This window comes from Natrix helvetica, assembly GCF_964273705.1.
Source record: "Natrix helvetica genome assembly, chromosome: 1".
Taxonomy (NCBI): domain Eukaryota; kingdom Metazoa; phylum Chordata; class Lepidosauria; order Squamata; family Natricidae; genus Natrix; species Natrix helvetica.
In genome coordinates, this window is record NC_138548.1 from 155,028,397 (window position 1) to 155,048,144 (window position 19,748).

Genomic DNA, 19,748 nt, shown 5'->3' on the forward strand with positions numbered 1-19,748 from the left:
TTTTTCATTGCTAACAATGTCTTCAGATCTCTCAACCCATCATAGTACAACCAACACAATCTATGCAAAGGATAACCCTACCAAATATTAGAAACATCTTAGAAAAGACTATCAGATTATTACAACCTGTTGTATAGAAGAGAATATATGTCGCTCAGAGTTGAACTGTAGAGTCCTTGGTTGCTACATGGCATCACCATAGCCATTAGTTAGCCATACTAACTAAAGTCCTACAAAACATCTTAACTAAACCGAAAGAACCAATAGCTGAAAAAGAAAAAGCAGGAGTCATCTACAACATTTGGATTGTAGAGACTGTAAGGACCATAACAGCCACTATGTAGGACAGACAAGCAGAAGATTAGCAAAGCACATCCATAAACACCAACTAACAGTCAGAAGACATGGTAAAATAATCTCACAACAGATAATGTACAGGCTCAATCATAGTTTCAACTGGTAAACTGTGAGCATCCTAGACTAAGTTAAATTGAAAATTGCAACAGAATTCCTGGAAGTTTGACATCCAAACACATCAGCCGTCAATATACACATAAAGATAAATCTCATTTACACATTATTCAAAAGAGAAAATGAAAATGCTAAGAAACAAACAGAACACATTCTTTCAAGCATTCTACACCAAGATAAACAGGAATTAATACTAGACAATTAATACCAGACAACCAAGCAGAAAACAATGCCTTAATAAAGATCTACAAAGAGACAAACACTTAAGCAGATAAACAATCAAGGAGAAAACAATAGCCTAATCAAGGAACTACTAAGGAGAAAATCAACCTCCATCTACACTGGCAGGGAACTCTATACCCATTAGCACTGCTGATGTTATCTAGCCAGGTAATGAAACAAGCAAGCAAACAACCAGTTCATAAAGCAGCAAGGAATTCACAATTCGCTCCTATTCTCTTCTATTGATATAAAGAAGAATTGAAGAGAAATCAAATTCTACAATAATATTTCAACGAAATAACTAAGACTGTCAAAAGTAAATGGAATCTAAAGTTGGTTTATTTGATCAAAATTAAAATCTCTCTCTCTCTCTCTCTCTCTCTCTCTCTCACACACACACACACACACACACACTTCTGTCAAACCAACACATTTCTTGCTGACCCCAGGATTTAAATGTTGATAGTTTATGAGTTTGTTTATAGATAAGGTATAGGATAGGGAATGAAGAAATATCTGTTTGTAATCTTATAGGAGGTATCCACTAAGGAGGTATCCACTAAGCACTTAGTAAATTTGTCTACACTTATTGTAATGACAGATAGAAACTACTTCTTCATGTATATATTTTCTTTTTATTGTATTATTTTTTTCCTAGAAGTTTAGTTTGTATCAGTTTTACTGTTGTAATCAAAATCCTTAATAAAAAATGATATACCAGGACAGCGAGTGCTAGGTATGAGAGGAAAGCTCATTCACAAGGGTTTTTATGTGAAAATGGACTATGATTGGCTACAAAAACTAAAGACCTGGAAGGCGGGAAAAGAGCTAAGAAATAGTTAAGATAGAAAAACATACTGCTACAAAACAGAATAGAACAGAATAGAATAGAATTCTTTATTGGCCAAGTGTGATTGGACACACAAGGAATTTGTCTTTGGTGCATATGCTCTCAGTGTACATAACAGGACAAGATACATTCATCAAGAATCATAAGGTACAACACTTAATGATAGTCATAAGGTACAAATAAGCAATTAGGAAACAATCAATATCAATATAAATCATAAGGATACAAGCAACAAAGTTATAGTCATGCAGTCATAAATGGGAGGAGATGGATGATAGGAACAATGAGAAGACTAATAGTAATAGTAGTAGTAATGCAGCCTTAGTGAATAGTTTGACAGATAGGAACATAGACATAGAAATTTATACATTAAATAAGATACCAATAGTTGTGAACTTACATAAATAGCAGAATAAAATATGTAGGAAAATAGAAATGAGCATAGAATTAGCATTAACTTCAGAAGTACAGAATAGGAGTTTAGTTTTGTACAATAAAGCAATTTCTGTGGGTAAAACAAATGCAGTCTTTGTGCCTGTGTTCTGCACCATATTAAGAAAAACTTGAACAAAGTCATTTATAACAGCAAAGACATGGCCAAGGGCTGACTGTGAAACAGACCATGAACTTCACTTGTACAAGTTCCAAGTCAGGCTAAGGTGAAGAAGAAAGTCACTCAATTTACATGGCATAATCTTGAACATATAGCCATCATTTTCAGAGAACATCCTGAATTACTTTGGAGATCTGAACTTTATTGATAAGAAAATGGAGGAATTGTTTTATTATGTTCTATCAAGTCAGTGTTGATTCTTAGTGACCCACAACAATAGATTTTCTCCATGAAGAGGACGTGTGAACAAAAGTTGTTAAGGATTCATGTGAAAAAAGAATTCCAAAGATAAAGAAAAAGAAAGAAGCAAACTGATGTTGGAAGAAAACACGGAAACTGCCAAGAAGAGAAGCCAAAGCCATGACAGACAAAGATATCAGAAAGAAACTAAGAGAGCTACTGGATGAGAAAACAGGCAGTAGTACAATGACATCCAAAAAGATACTGGAAATGAAAACAGAGAAAGAAAAATAAGGAAAATCTTCCAAACAATCTCTGATCTCAGAAGGTGATCCAGTCTTGAGCTGGTACTCTAAAAGTCACAATGGACAGATAATAACTGATTCAAGGGAGATCAAAGTAAGAGGGAAGGAGCTTACCGAAATTATGTAAAATAGAGATGTTAACATCCACGATACCTAAAAAATATTTCCTACTTACATAAATCTGTAGTATTAGAAGAGTATATTAAATCAGCACTCTGATCATTACCAAATTAGAAGACTACTGGAATATCTAAAAAAATACGGCAAGCAATAGAAGAAAAATTCACAAGGTTTCTGAATAAACCATGTCATCAAATGTGCAAGAACAACACAATCTGATGAACAGATTGGAATAGGTCAGTCTACATGCCAATACCAAAGAAAGGAGACTTAAATAGAGTGTACAACTATCATACACATATGCACATATGTATATGTCTTTGTTCTCTTGTATATATGTTTGTCTTATGTGTATTTTTATCCGTTTGATTGTACGCCGCCCCGAGTCCTTCGGGAGAGGGTTGCGGCTAATCAAATAAAATTATTATTATTATTATTATTATTATTATTATTATTATTATTATTATTATTATTATTATTATTATACAGTACCCTTAATTTGACATGCTAGTAAAATAAGTACTAATAATAGTACTATTATAAAATATTAATCTAAGCGACATTCAATGTAGATTAAAATTGTATGCAGAGAGATCCCAAATGCTCACACTAATTTTAGAAAAGCCAAGGAACACTAGACATTATTGCTGACACACCCTGGATAATTAAGAAACCCAGAGAATACAAAAAATAAGGAAACATGTGTTCCACTGATTATAGAAAGTAATAAACTGTTTCAACCCTATCAAGCTGCGGAATGTCCCTAGGAAAATAGAATCCTAGAGTCAGGTTCCGAAGGGTTAATGAAAACAGCCAAACACCGAAACAGTTTGTAAATGCAGTTTGTATTCTTCCTCCGGCACGAACTGACCAACAAAGCATTAAGGAAATGAATAAATTGTCGGAGCTGGAGCGTGCGCACACCCATCTCCTCGTAACCCAAAACAAAAACCAGCCGGCAATTAATCGTGGATTGTTGTCAGTCAGTTATCACTAGCTTTGTGGATTTACTCAGCTGTTTGTGTAGGAGTGAAGCCTGGTGAGTCTTGGCAGCTGGCCTGGGTTTCTCCCCTGAATGGCAGCTCCAGGCCTCTGGGCTGGCCGGAGCTGACACCCAGTACATCTCATTGTATTCATACAAAACCTATATGTGTTCAAGAACCACAATTCAACTGGAACATGCTGAAACAGACTGGCTGCAGGTCAGCAAAAAAAAAAAAAAAAGAGAGAGAGAAAGAGAGAGAGAGAGACAAGTCTGTATATACTCTGCTTATTTATTCAGCCTACATGCTGAATATATATATTGCGGGAAGCAGAATTATTAGAAAAATGAGCATGGTTTTAAGGCTGAGGGAAGAATATACTGATGACACTGCTCTAATAGCTGAAAATGGAAAACATCTGGAAGTTCTAGCCATAAAAGTCAAAAAATGAAAAATGGGACTAAGACCAAACTAATGACAACAGATGGAGCAACCACTTAGAATTGACCAGGATGATACTGAAATAGTGAATAGCTTCTGCATTTTAGAATCAACTATCATCAAAGGAAAGGAACCAGCAGTAAAAGGAACCAGTAGTAAAGGAACCAGCAGTAAAAAATATGTCACAGACCAGTGCCCACTAATGTACCAATGATGGCCTTGAAAAGATATTCAGAAGCCGAGATATGTCTATACTTACAGAGATCAGATTCATATGGGCAATATGGCACTCTATGGAAGGGTATGTTGGATTTTGAAGAACACTATAGAAAGAGAATTGATAATTTTCATCCTTAGTATTGGAGAAGACTCCTGAGAATACCACAGAAAGCAGGGGGGGGGGGGAGAGGGATCAAACAAACAAACTGCTTAAAGAACAAATAATTTAGAGTTCTCATTCAAAGGACAAATTATCAGGCTTAAATTATCATATTTTAGACATATTATCTGAAGACCTGGCCCTTTTGAGAACTCATAGAGTTCTCAAACACTGGAAAAGGTAGAAGGAGTGAGAAAAACAGAACGACCAGCAGCAAGATATGTATACTCAATTATATCGGCAAAGGGTGCACCATTGGCAGATCTGAATGACAAGGTTGGGGATAAACTGCAAATATAATCTTTCCTGGATGCAAATGAAGGCAATTTTGTATGCAGAATACAGATAAAACTGACTTGGTTTGATCTAGCTCTCATATAGCCTTCACATATGGTTGATGTACATATAATATGACATTATAACAAACAAGAGGTTCAGATATAGTCCCTGTCATTAGATTTCCTGCTTCTAGCAGATCCATCAGAAAAAACAATGCATTACATGCTGCTTAGGACATTAGATTGTGCCTTCTGAGAAGACAAGTGGGATAAAAATCAATCAATCAATCAATCAATCAATCAAAAATAATAACAACAATACCCACAGCTACCACCACTCATGGAGCAAGCATATCTGATAAAACCCTGTCAAGAATTTAAAGAATTCGACAATTATAATTAGAAGACAAGGGCATGAACACAGCGGCTCCCTCACTCCACCAATGGCTTTTCTTACACTTCCCCTGATTCTGCTCAACTCCTCATAATTAATAGAACTTATCTTAATTAGGGTTCACAGTCCTGTGGACCTCTGTATCCAATGCAGCTGCATTTCCAATTCAGGGCTTCCAAAGTCAGAATCCACCACAAAAACTCACACACACCCCAGGACTAATGTGTCTGGCATTGACAAAATGTTCTGCTCTGTGCTAAACAAATCCCAAGACTAAAAATTTGAGTCTCTTCAGAAAAAAATAACTTGCCTACTTAATCGACAAAACTGTATATAATTACAAGAATGCAGTCGCTTAATCTTCTGAGTTAGTAGATTGCATGTTAGCCAATACTGCAGGGCTTACAAAAAGTTGCCGTTTGAAAATCTGAACAGGCACTCACTCTGTAACATTGGTTATGTTCATTTACAATTTGTAGCCCTGAATAAAACATGTGAACATTGGGCTGAAGGTCATCGTGTGAATTTTTACCTCAAAATGCCTCCCCATTACTTTGAAAGAATCCAAAGTCGCCAGAAACCTTCCACTGGGATCCAGCCAAGTGGCACCTTGTCCGCAAATTCCTTCCAGGGTTAGAACCAAAATGGTGCATCACGAGGAGGTTCCAGAGCATTTTCAAGGTTTACACTGAGTTAATTTAAAAATATGGTCATGGAGCTGAGGCCTCCATCAACCCGAATGGAAAATTTGAAACAAGTAGGGCTTAGAAACAGCACACACAGGTTAAAACTGCCAAGCAAGATCACATCCAGATTTTGGCCCTGCTGTTGCTATTATCTTTTGGCGGTTAAAATTGCATAAAAATAACAATTTGATATAGTAGGGTACTTTAAAAAAACATTAGCTATTCTTTATCATTTTTGGTTATAAAACTAAGAAGTATTCCTTTCATTTTATTACCTACTGCATGCAAGTGGTTTTCCAGCGAAATATATAACTGGATATCTAGCTTCCAGACAGAAACAAAACTTAGAAGACGAAAATGGAAAGAACACTGTATAGCAAAACTTATTTTAATTATGATGCAGGCAGTAATGGAAAGTACAACCTAGATAACTAAATTGCTCCTAGGAATGAATCCGTACACTTCTAAGTATCCCCTCTCCTTTCTCTCACTCATTCAGAAATGCACAGTTAATGACCTTTGTAATGCACATTTATAGTTAAGCCCAATGACCAAACAAAAATACTACTCAAAAGTTCAATGTCAACTTAAACAAAAATCAAAAACATAAATTACATTAAAAAGGCCGAATGTCACAACTCAACTATTAGCCAGTGAAATCAAGGCTGGGTAACTTTGGCTAGCCAAATGCTATGTGGTTGTACTCCCCAAAATGAGTTGAATTAATGAATGTTTAAAATTAATTATCCCTAAATTTCATGAATTTGTAAACAATTTGTATGCTTGCTCTTTGGGCCAGTTATATTAAGAATCATCTCTGGGTAATAAAGAGGTTGCACCTAAGGCTTTGAGGGAATATGCAGGTAGCATTCATCTGAGTTATATAGCCATTACTAGTAATATATTCTGTGTTATTCAGCGATTCTGGATTCAGCGATTCAGGTAGTCAGAAGCAATTAAAGAGGACTCAACTCAACCTGTGAACTGCATAGAGAAACTCTTATCTACGCAACCTGTCTCTTGTAATAATCCTAGCTCTTTCAAGGGCATTCCAGTAATCTCTTTGATCCTACCTATCCACTTTATCTGTTGCCTTCCCCTTCTTCTATTTCCCTCAACCTTGGCATAATTTTTTCTCTCGTGCTACATTACATGCACATGAGAGTTTCTCAAGAGAGCAGTTGGCCTGTATTTGGTCCAGGTCTGATTGATAAGGTTTTTTTTTTTTTTTTTTTGCAGTTCATATTAGTAACTATCTTCAAATCCACAATTTGAAAGCATGTATCTTCTTTCTCTCCTGCTTTTGTAGTGCCTAGCTGACGTATACTATACTGGAAAAAAAACCATTGATCTTTGCTGTCATTAAAATACCTGTGACAAGACTGCAGTCACCAAGGTTTTGGTGGTGGTTGATTGTGTCTACATTCCAGAGGAGATGCCGGGGAGAGTAACGCAAACCAACTCTTGTGTTCTAATGGTATACTTTGCTTTTCTGATAACACACGTGGAATAGAAGGTAGTTATGGTTTTCATTGGAGAAGAAAAAGCAGATACAGAATTGACAAAAAGGGGGAAACCTAATAAATACTATCAGAAGGATTCTGAGGGAAAGATCCTGAATAATGGAAGATTTAGCTAGCAGTTTAAAGTGCTATAAAGGATTTCAGTAGTCCTTGTTTAACAACTATTCATTTAGTGACTGTTCAAAGTTATAATGGCACTGAAAAAAATAACTGACAACTTGTCTTCACACTTATGATTGTTGCAGCATCCCTGAGGCTGTTTGATTGCAATTCATGAACTCGGCAATTGTGCATTTACGGCATCCCATGGCTGTGTGATCACCATCTGCAATCTTCTCAGCCACTTTCAAACAAACAAAGCCAATGTGGAAACCAGCAAGAGGGTACGAGTCATGGTCACATGATGTTTCATTTAATGACCCTGGGTGATTTGCTTAATGACCACAACCAGGACTGCTGGGGCTGTCATCTCTAAGTGGGCTTAGTTATGTGATGAGTTGCTAGTCCTAGTTAGGGTCATTAAGTAAGGACCACCTGTAGACAGTGCCAGAGGCTAAAAATGGACTGTTGGTCAGTTGTTTTCTAGCCAGAGCAAAATTGGCTAGTAAACCTGAAAAGAGAAGTTTACATTGTCAGTGGATTGTTTTTCGATTTGATAATTTTGCTTTGTTAACTATGTTTTGAATCCTCTCTGTCAACTGCTGATGTCACTTGTTGACTACACAATTGTTGATTAAGCAATTGATAAAGAAAAAGAGGTAAAGATTTCCCCTGTTCAGTCTTGTCTGACTCTAGGGGGGTTGTGCTTATCTCTGTTTCTTAGTCGAGGGAACCAGCATTATTCAAAGATGTTTTTGTGATCATGTGGCCAGCATGACTATATACCGAGGGGCATAGAACACTGTTAGCTTCCACCGAAGTGCTACCTATTTATCTACTTGCATTTGCATGCTTTTGATCTGCTAGATTAGCACAAATTGGGGCAAGAACAAGAGCTCATCTAATTATGTGGTACTTGGGTCTTGAACTGCCAACCTTCTGGTCAACAAACCCAGCAATTGAATAAGCAAACAAACAAGGGTTGTTGGTGAGCCTGGGAGAAGACCAACCAAAATGTTCAAGGGTGAAATCTGAGGGTGAAGAGTACTGAAAAATAAAAACGTATCAGGCAGTCTTCTAGAAGCTATGGACAATAAAACAGATTGAAAAATAGACGTCAAAGCTTTCACTCTCTGGGATCACCAACGGATCAAATTAAACAATATCCTGAATTATTGCATGTAGCCAATCCAAATTTTCTTGTGATTCCAGGTACTGTGTAATTTCTTGATATTTTATTTAGCATCTCTTGAAATTGGCCATAGATTTCTTTCCTCTGTTGCATTGATATCCGAAGCATAGAAATGTATTACGTTGATGTTGCTGCATATTCCACTAATTATAATGCTGTTATTCATTGGGATGTAACTAAGTACATGGTTAGTGATATCCCTTTTCAATATCAATACAATTCTTTTTCTTTAAATGGATTATTGTTCTGTATATCAGATAAACATCTGAGTTAAAATGATCCCGCCTGATCCACCTACAATTATTTATTCGATACTGGCATTATTTGGTGACCAGACTTCCTTGCAGCTTAGGTCTGGTTAGATCAAAATCAGATGTACTTGCCAAGGCTTTACATTCTTCCTCTGTATCTAATGCCTTCCTGCTTGGCAATTTCATCATCTGACACCCAAACCCATCTCCTTACAATGTCCTTCCTTCTGAATTTGATTCTAGAATTATTATTTTTTTAGGTAGGTTGGCATCACTCATCAATGTTGGGGATTATTTTTAGCTTTCCCTTTCAGTTTTCAACTTTATTGGCAAGGCTGACCCTCTGAGGAGCTCCTTTGTTATTACTCTTTGCAGCTACCAGTGCCAATAGGTTTTTTTTTTAGGATTCAGAAACAATGAACTCAAGCCAAGATGAAATGTCAAAAAGAATTTTGAATAAATATGAACAGAGTTAGAGATAAAAAGATATACCAATCTACATCAAAGATGGTATTGAGCAGGTTCTGACCAATTTTGGAGAACCAGTAGTGGAAATTTTGAGTAGTTCGGAGAACCAGTAAATAGCACCTCTGATTGGCCCCGCCCCCATCTATTTTCTGCCTCCCAAGGCCCAGCTGATCAGGAGGGAATGGGGATTTTGCAGTAACCTTCCCCTGGAGTGAAGTGGGAATGGAGATTTTATAGTATCCTTCCCCTGTCATACCCACAAGCCATGCCCACCATGCCACGTCACGCCCACCCAGCCCCACCCACAGAACCGGTAGTAAAAAAAATTGAATCTCACCACTGATCTACATCCATTCAGCTTACCAAGACTCTCAGGTGGTCTCTCTGGAATCAGCTGAAAGTTATGCAGCACCCTTCTAGAACTTCAGGTCTACATTGAGATTCTAAGTGTCTGGGGATTTTATCACCTGTTCATATTTTTAAGGATCAGGGAGTATAAATGATAACATGTGGAGATGGCTTGCTAGCGCATCTTATCAGTGGCTTAGTTATAGTTCATGCTGTTCCAGTGATATTTTAAAAAGGCATCGTCTCTAGTAGAAGGACAAGCAGATGTTCTTATGACATCCTGTCAACGGCTTGGGAACTCAGACAGGTGGCCCTTTCTAAAGAATATTTTTTATGAAAAACACTTACAGTATGCAGCTACTGCTCCCCCTTGCCAAGCTTTAGAGAAGTCATGGTGACTTCTTCGTCTTAATTGTAATATATAGGAATATAGATGAAAGGCACAAAAGGTGAGAAAGATGTACAATATAATGATGCAATTTGCAAAATTTCCCAAGTCTCTATCTCCATGTCCACATATGGAGGAATTTACAATCCAAAACCTGCTATATTATATATTGCCTCAGCTGGTTAAGTAATTCATTCTGCATAGGTACGGTATATCTTATATGAGCAAAGGAGTATTTATCTCCTCACGTATCTTCTAAAATGCCGCTACAAAGCTCAGAATTATTGGAATTACTGATCCTCCCAATATGTTAAGGGTGACAATCTCAGGAGGATTTGGTGAGGCAGACTATAAAATACATGCATAGAGTTGCAAATTGGCTGAAAGACTAAGTAACTTAATGAGAATAATCTTTAAGAAAACATGCTTAGTTTAAAGCTGCAAATCAGCTTATGGTCACTGCAGATAAAACTGTTACTATCACATTGTTCCAAAATCGTCTCTGTGGATTGCCTTACTGGAATTCTGGTACATAATTCAAGCACCTATGCATTTTAATGTATGTTGGATAGACAGATATAGCACTCAAAGGACACCAGATATCAACATCCTTCATGCAAGAATATTGGCAACCTGAATTTAGTATTTCTGAAATTCATAAAAATGAGTTAACTCATGTTTTGAAGAGGAAATCAATAAAAAATGCTTCCTCCCCCCCCCCAAAAAAGCATAGAGAATTCCAATGAAAATGTCAGCACAAGAAAGTAAGTGACTAGAAATAGTTTTGCTATTTTTCCACTCAGAAAGATACTGTAATCACCTATTTAAAACAGATAATCTACAGTGGAGCATGGAACAATAACAACGAAGGAACCGTGATCAAGCACAATTGTTATGGGGAAAATGCCGAAGCATAGGCTAGCAAAATGCTTCACAATTCATTATGAGTCTCTCCCGGTGGAAATTTTAATGCAAACCTTTGCTTTCAGAATTTCTAAACTGATACTGATTTCTAAAAGAAGCTTGTTTAAAGTATTTCTACTCTTGAAAACATTACTAAGATCTGATCACAATCAAGCATCAATGTCTGTGTGTACAAGCATTTTTGCAGGAAACCAGAGAAGCTGAAACCAGTGAGATATTTTCGTAGAACACAGCTACATCTTGGTTCCCAAGTGCTCACAGAAGGGACAAGGTTGGTAGAGTAGAAAGGAAAGATCTAGTGGTAAGAAGGAAATGTGATACTGTAAATTCGTATTCTGAAACTGTGAACATTTCTGCTTATTGTAGTGCCAAATGAGCAGCACATCTGAGTAGAAAACAGCTAATCATTCTGCAAAGAATTCCAAAAGAGATGATCGTTTGTATGGCTATTAGCAATTCAAAAACCACGGAAGTATCATTGTTGTTAAATTAGACCATTCAAGTTACAAATACTGATGCAGGGAGAAAATAGCTGTTTCAAGTGATCATTTGGAAAATGGTTTTGATCTCAAAATAGACATTTCACATTCTGAAACGGTTTTATACACCTATCAGGTGTTTACAGATAACAATATTGGGTAAGGAGTAGTTTGTGTTCTATCTTTAAAATTTGTATTATTAGGAAAAATGTAGGATTTCTGCCATGAATGTTAATTATGTCATAATAACAATGGTATAATAATTTGTATGCCATTTTATTTGTTCATTCATTAAGTTTACATGCTTTACATAATCTTGATTTCTTGGTTTTGTGGGATATATTTGTTTAACTAATTTATATAGCTGCCCATCTCCCTGAGGAACTCAGGCAGTGAACGAAACCACTGCCAAGTATATAAACTTGTTTTGCTCTTCTAAAGTGATATATATTTATTAACAAAGTATCTAAGTAAATAGGTTACAAAGCTTTAGCAATGTTTCTTATTGCTGAGTCCAAAAGTATTCCTTAAATAGTTTCAAGTTATATATTGAATTAATTAAATATAATGTAAGTATTTAGAGACATATAATGTTCAATGGCATTCAGAAGGGAAGAAAAAATCTTGTAGTGAGAATTCCTGAAAAGAATTTGAGTATTGATTCAGAATATTTGATTAAATGCACTGATTTTAAATAAATATTTTCAGAAAAAAAATGTTTTATAAATGTCAGGTTTAGTGTAAAATGTAGAACAGTGATTTAAACGCAAACTATAAAATTATACTTTTCTCTTGCCTAATGTCTGTGAATATGTTTTCATTTTCCAATTAAAAATCAAATTGTCTGATCACACCACTTACTGGAATAGCACTTTTTGTATAAGAAAGTAATGAGTCCGCCAAAACTTCATTAATTATAATGGCTAGAGTTACCATTACATGGAAAATAAATTGAATTAATTGAGCTGGTGCTTGAGATAATGAAAATATATCTTGCATATTAAAGCCTTTAGGACTCGGAATAGTTGGCTTTAGATATATAGTTGGCCCTTGCAACCTGTTGCACTATCACCCTAAAAGAATCTATCATATCAAAAGAATGTTAATGTTAAGGATAATAATAGACATGATAGAACTGTGATTATAGTACTAGAATTATGATGTTATTTTTCTACAATTATAAATATGCCATAGGGAACCCAAGAGTATGTCAGAAAAGCTCACCACTTGATTTTAACGTGAGCCTTAATTGGAATTTTGAGATATGAACTCTATGGACATTTAGTTTCCATCTGTTAGAAAATGCAGTTAAAGTACAAAATGTTATTTCCTAATTCGGTCCTGAACTTTTAAAAAGTTGTAATTAAAATACAGTACAGAGATACTTCAGAGGATAGAATGTTTCCGATTTTTTTCAGAAGGAAAAAAATCAATTACACCTGGCACACTAAGTGTGCTTATTTTGAAAGAAATAACAGGAGTCTTGAAAATTGTGTTCCCTCTAGCATATTAGCTAAATAAACCAGGAAGGGATTGTTTTGGTGCTGTCCAACTGATATTTAACTTCTTGCTCTCAATCAAGCCATGATTCATTATTTTAGTTGAGCCTTGGCTTGTAACATAGCAACAAGACAGGCTTTCCTAAACTGAATGACACATAAACCCTTAGGGAAAGCACGTAGGAAATGAGTTCTGGAATTATTTTCAGACCCTGTTTCATAGTAGGCGTCTGTCTGATTCTCTTCTGAGTAATGAAGTAACATACTGATATGTGTGGATGTGTGCATCCATTCCTGTAGAAGAACAATTTTCATAAACATACTAAAATTGAAACCAAGGAGCCACTGCTTCACGCGTGATCCAAATCCATGCGCTGTTCCTTTGTCTTCTACAACCAATCGTGGTTTTAAAAAAAATTGGGGGATGGAATATGATGTCTTTAATCACCCAAACTTTGCCCAGATATAAAAGATAACATTTATGTAATGCTAATTTTCTATTGAACAATTTCAAGTCAGAAGAAGGTAGGATAATATGATCATTTTCAAAGACTCATTTGCAGACTTTCAAAATTTGTTCTGGAACATTTGGGAGCTCACCAGAGATGATAATGCCCATCAGAGATTAGAAATCTTGTGGCCTGGAAGCCTGCTCATTCAATGTAGGAATTTGCCCAACTATTTATTTGTGTGCTTCTGTGTGTGTGTGTGTGTGTGTGTGTGTGTGTGTGTTTGTGCGCACGTGTGAGTGCATACACAGTACCAGGAAGTAGGCTTTACTATGTAAACATTCAGTGTGCTTTTTTCAACATTAAACAATCCCGATTGTTCAGCTAATATAAAAGCAGTACAGAATTGCTTCCCCCATAGTTCGTTTCACAAATGAGATCACATTTTAGCAAAGCAGCAATTGCCAGGAGCAAGCAGCTTTGGATGCCAGTTGTAATTAAAATTTTTACTTTCAAATATATTTCACAGTTTATACATGGCAAAAAGAGGATTTGCCAAGTGAACACAGATTGCTCTGCTACACAGAGGGGATACTTCTTCATAGTCAGTTAATTATTTGACTAGTGCCTACTGTAAGAACGTAATGTGCATTAACCATGACTAATTAAGGCAACAAATTATTCATTGTGGTGCTAGATGTGTCAGTCTCATTCCAGGGTGAACCAAAACCTGCTCTCCAGTTGATAGGCAGAACGAAATAAAAATGGGGATAGCTGAAAGAAGTAAATAAATTAGAAAAAGACAAAACTGCTATTCTGTTTAACCGTGTGCTTAAACTGACTTTCCTCCAAGACAAGGACTGTGCAAATGTGTTGGATTGGGAAAATATGAGAACAAAACCCAATATACTGGAGCGCCACTAATTAGGAGAAGATTGATGCACAGTCCATGGTAAAAAAGCCACCCAATCCAATGTTTTAATGAAATGTTTTATGATCCAGCGGATTAGATCCAAAAAAACAGAATCAGGCTTTCTTATTTTTTGGCTTTAGGAGAAGACAAACCACTAAGTTCATGATGAACATTCTTATACTCCTGGTCCTCTGTATCACAGACCAAAGCTGTGATCTATAACTTGTATCACTCAGCCGGATCTGCTGGTAATTAGGCATTTCCTCCCACATTTACCAATGAGTCACTGTAACTGATTTTTCCAACAGGAGAGACAATTTTTCACTTTGTCATTTCTCCCACACTTCCAAGATTCCCATTAAATTCACAAAAAGGTAGTTGAATTCTGGCTCAGCAAGGACCTACTGTATTTATTGCAAAACAAAGCAGGACAGAATAGAAACCATCTCAATGAAGAGTACATTTAGTTACAATTTATTTCCACTGCCCAAATTTGTAGAAAGTCAATTATATTACTCTAGAGGCCAGTTCTGATTGTTGCTCCTTTCTTATTCCATGATAGCATCATGAGGACCATGCATAACTCAGACTCCCCCAAAGTGGTTGAGATCAATCTCCAAGGATAGATAGGCTCTCCAAGAGATCATGTTATAGTTAAATGTTATTGTTATTATCTATAGTACTAATTAAAGTAGTATTTATTAAATTATAAATGTTTGGTGGGGGTCAATCAACCATCTGAAGATTGCTGAGCTGAAGAATGTGGGGACCTGAGGTACCCAATCCTAAATGATCAAGGACTTTACCTCTCATAGCTACACAGTAGTCTTTCTTTCCTTATGAAGCAAGCTACTTCTTGCTTTCTGGCCAGCACTGTCCTCTGTGGGATTGCTCTCTTTATAGATTGTTCTCTCTCTCAGTTTGTCATAACAAAATGGTGCTATTGTACGTTAAACTTCTCTGTTAGAGAAAGCAAAAGAAAATGAGAGTGCTTGCTTGAGTATCTTACAGCTTAAAGTGCCTTGGTCTAGAAGGCATAGGGAGTGGCCTTAAAAGACAGGAGGAAGAACCACCACCAGGGCAACAACCAGACAAGCCCATTCCAAGAAATTAATTTGAGAAAACATCTCAGACAAACCATTTCCTAGTCCTAGTAAAGTGAGGGAGGGGAAGCACATTCAGATTTGCATGATAGTTGCAAATAGTTGCTCTAATAAAAGTAGACTTGTCCTATATGGCATTGGTTTCTTAATATGGTCTATCTTATAGGGCTGACACCTGGATAGTAAACCAGTATAGCCAGTGGTTTGTCGCACACACAACCATTTTCTTTAAAATGTACCTAGTTAGCATAACTTCTAACAATGCTTATGTTATGTGAGTTCCAAAGTCAATACAGACATTAAGTAACGCCCACATGGGTAACACTTGTTATTCAGCTTTGTAACATTTTTGGGCCAAGATTCACACTGGTACAAGAATGGGATGTTGGAGGTTCACTTCACTAAGTGAGTAGAGCCAAAACAAAGAAATAGTAAGATTGAGATCAAAAACTAATTGCTATTTTTAAATGTTTTTCTTCAGAAAATATGACAAAATCATACCAAACCCTAAATCCTTGGCATTTGCAACTGGTTATAAGTTATCATAGAGATCCAATCTGATTTAGTGATTAAGGCTAGAATCTGGGAGATGGTGAATTGTAGGCCTTCCTTAGGCACAAAGGCAGCAGCTGACTTTGGACTAGTCCAGGGGTCAGCAACTCTAAACACAAAGAGCCATTTGGATCCATTTCCCACAGAAAAGAAAACACCAGGAGCCACAAAACCTACCAGGGGTTGAAAAGCTCAATAATTTGCATGTTGGCGGATGTTGCACATTGGTGGTTGTGACACTTATCCCGATCCACAGGTTGGTGATCCCTCAACTAGTCACTTTCTCTCAGCTCTAGGAATGAGCTAATGGCCAACAATTCTGAAAAACCTTGCCAAGAAAACTGCAAGGGCTTGTCGAAGCAGTCGCTGAGAATTGAACACAACTAAATGGAAGGAAATATATGCACACACACACACACACACACACACACACACGTTTTATTTCATTGCCACTAAACAGACTTGGATAACATATAAGTGTCCAGATATTGCTGGATTGATGGAAGTCACTGACTTGAACAAAAATACCTTACCCCTACTTCAACTTCTCTATTTTTATCTAATTTACTCTAAGTTGCATGATTTACAGTCTTTGTTTAGTGAAGACTGATGCCTATTGCAGCCCGTCTTTTTACTTTAACAACTGAATCCATAATGTCTACCATGGACACTGGTTTCCCAAGCATGCAATAATTGTTTTTAAACAAGACAACCCCAGAAATATTTGGCATCTTTATTATATAATTTTTTCCCATGTATAAGCCTTAGTTTACTTTATGTTTTCACATGGAAGAACACCCCCCTCCCCAAACAATTGTAGGAACAGAGCTATGGTAATCTACTGTGGCAAAAGCTCACAAAATATCTAGTGCCGATAGCACCTTTTCCAATTAACAAATTTTATTAAAAGGCATAAGCTATGGCTTACTTCATCAGATGCAAAATTGGCTAGACTGATGTAGAATTTAAACTGCGGTAAAAGTTGGGGAGGGAGAAAGTAGGAAAATAAATTGGTATGCAGATGCAGATTATATGAGAGACAAATTACAAATATCTTGATAATTAATATTGTGTTTGTTGAGACCTTCTGAGATCACCTCAAAGCTTATACATTTTAATAAAATGTTTTATTCAGAAAAGGTATTAGCAGACTCCTTTTGCATTTGTAGCACCACAGACTAACACAGCTCTTCTCCTACAGCCGTGATGGCGAACCTGTGGCACGTTTGCCAGAGGTGCCAAGCAGCACCCTCTCTGATGGCACGCGAGCTATTGCCCCAGCTCAGCTCTGCTGATGATTATGCCAAATAGATATATTTATAAATTCATTGACAACGACCAAAAGTTAATCACCAATGCTATCTCTCCCATGGAATTTGAACTCGCTCATAGTTCTATATAATAGCAATAGCACTTAAGACTTATATACCGCTATATAGTACTTTACAGCTCTCTCCAAATGGTTTACAGAGTCGGCATATTGCCCCCCAACAATCTGGCTCCTCATTTTACTGACCTCGGAAAGATGGAAGACCGAGTCAACTTTGAGCCGGTCAGAGAGAACTGCTGACAGTTGGCAGAATTAGCCTGCAATACTGCATTCTAACCACTGTGCCACCAGGGCTTTGTCATGAGTTCAATAGGACAAAAACAAGAAACCTACAAAACCAACCTCACCTCCTTGACAATAAAGAAAGAAAACAAACTGTTGAAGCTTCTACAAGCATCCACTCATCAGAATGGGAAGACTTCACAAAGCATTTACGACAGGGGTGGGTTTCAAAAAATTTTACTACCGGATCTGTGGGCATGGTTTATTTTGTGGGCATGACTTGGCAAATTTATGTTTCAGATTGAAGATGGGAAATAAAATATGCTGTAAAACTTTTTTTTTTAAAGGCCAAAGAAAGCAGCAACCCGAGCCACGCCGAGCTGAACACAGGAGAGCTGGAGGGTCCAAAGAGTGTGTGGTTTTGTTCACTGCCTGTGAGCTGGGGGGGGGGCAGCAGCCAAGTGAGCAAGCCAGCAATCTGGTGGCTGCCAAGCACCCTGCTCATGAGTAAATTTGCTTGTGAGTAAACTTCCGATTAGAGGCAGCCAGCAGATCCTGGCATGATCACTTGGCTGCTAGCCCCTCCCCGAGCTTGCAGACAGTAAACGAAAGTGCCGTCTCCTGCCTCCGTGCATCAGGGAGGCGGGGAGGATCGATACCATTTAGGAGGTGGTCATTGCGAAGTCTCGGGGCTCCCTGAACAGCCCATGCTGCTTACCTGTGAGTAGGCACTAGGAGGCAGTTGTGTGGATGCACATGGCGAAAATGAGGGAGGGCGAGCGTCGGAGCGAGCCAGTTTGGGGGCATGGCCAGCCAGCCATCACTACCGGTTCGGCGACCCACCCACAATCACCGCTATTGGTTCTTCCAAACCGGTCCGAACCAGGGGCAACACACCTCTGATTTACAATATTGTGAATCTACAGTATCTGAACACACATTCAAGTAATCTAAAGAGCCCATTTTTGCCCAAGTAATGTTCTGCTTAACTGCGTCACTTAGCAATGGAGTAGTTTGTCCAAGTTGTGGTTGTTAAGCAAGGACTACCTGTACCTATATCTTCCAACAAACATAAACCTCAAGACAAGCCATTAAGAACATTATCAATAATGCCAAAACAGCATATCTTGCCACTGGTCTGTGCGAATTTGTACTCACCCACTCAACCTTTTGGAAACCAGTAAACCTCGACTTACAATCACAGTTGAGCCCAAAATTTCTATTGCTAAGCAATACATTTTTTTAAGTGAATGTTCTCCATTAAATGGCTTTCCTTGCCACATTTGTGAAGTGAATCACTGCCATTGTTAAGTTAATAATACAGTGGTTAAGTGAATCTGGCTTCCCCATTGATTTTGCTTCTCAGAAGGTGGCAAAGGGTGATCACATCACCCTGGGTCACTGCAACTGTCATAAGTATGAACCAGTTGCCAAGGGTCTGAATTCTGATCATGTGACCATGGGGATGCTGCAACCGTCGTAAGTATGAAAAACAGTCATAAGTCATTTTGCAGGGGGATGCAGTTGTAACTGTGAACAGTCACTAAATGGATTATTGTAATTAAAGGACTATTTGTAATATGTACATATGTTGGAGGAGGAGCTTCTGGAGGAATGGAGGTCTGCCTCTGAGCTCCGCTTACTGCAATGGGCCTTCTGACGAGCAGGGATGCTGCTGACCCCCATTTCCAGCTCGAGGGTCGGGATTTTCGTTGTTGACCACACTGGCTTTCGCCCGGGACCCAGGCTGGCCCGTTAGGTCGGTCTGGCAGCCGGGCAGAAGGTGGATAGTGCGCTGGCTGGCTGGCGTGGTGACTGGCGTTTTTTGAACGGAGAGGTATGGAGCGGCGAGGCGGTGAAGGCCCTGAACGGAGGGGGGCTGGATGACGGAATCGATCTGGACTGAAAGGACGGGAAGATTCATGGCAGGTTGGCGGCGACTCATGAGAATCGAGCGGCCCGAACAGCGATTAGCTGTGAGCCCAGACCAGCGGGGGGCCGCGGGAAGGAGAGAGAGGCATGAGCGAGGCCCGAGGCGCCGGAGAGAATTGAAAGATCACCGAGGTGCCGGAAGGAGGAAGGAGGA

The 19,748-nt window shown here is 38.0% G+C and overlaps 1 protein-coding gene across 6 annotated transcripts in view; it reads right to left on the minus strand.

Annotated features, from left to right (window-relative positions):
- Window positions 1–19,748, minus strand: part of CCDC148 (coiled-coil domain containing 148) — a 182,825-nt gene that overhangs the window by 31,206 nt on the left and 131,871 nt on the right. The window lies entirely within an intron of this gene.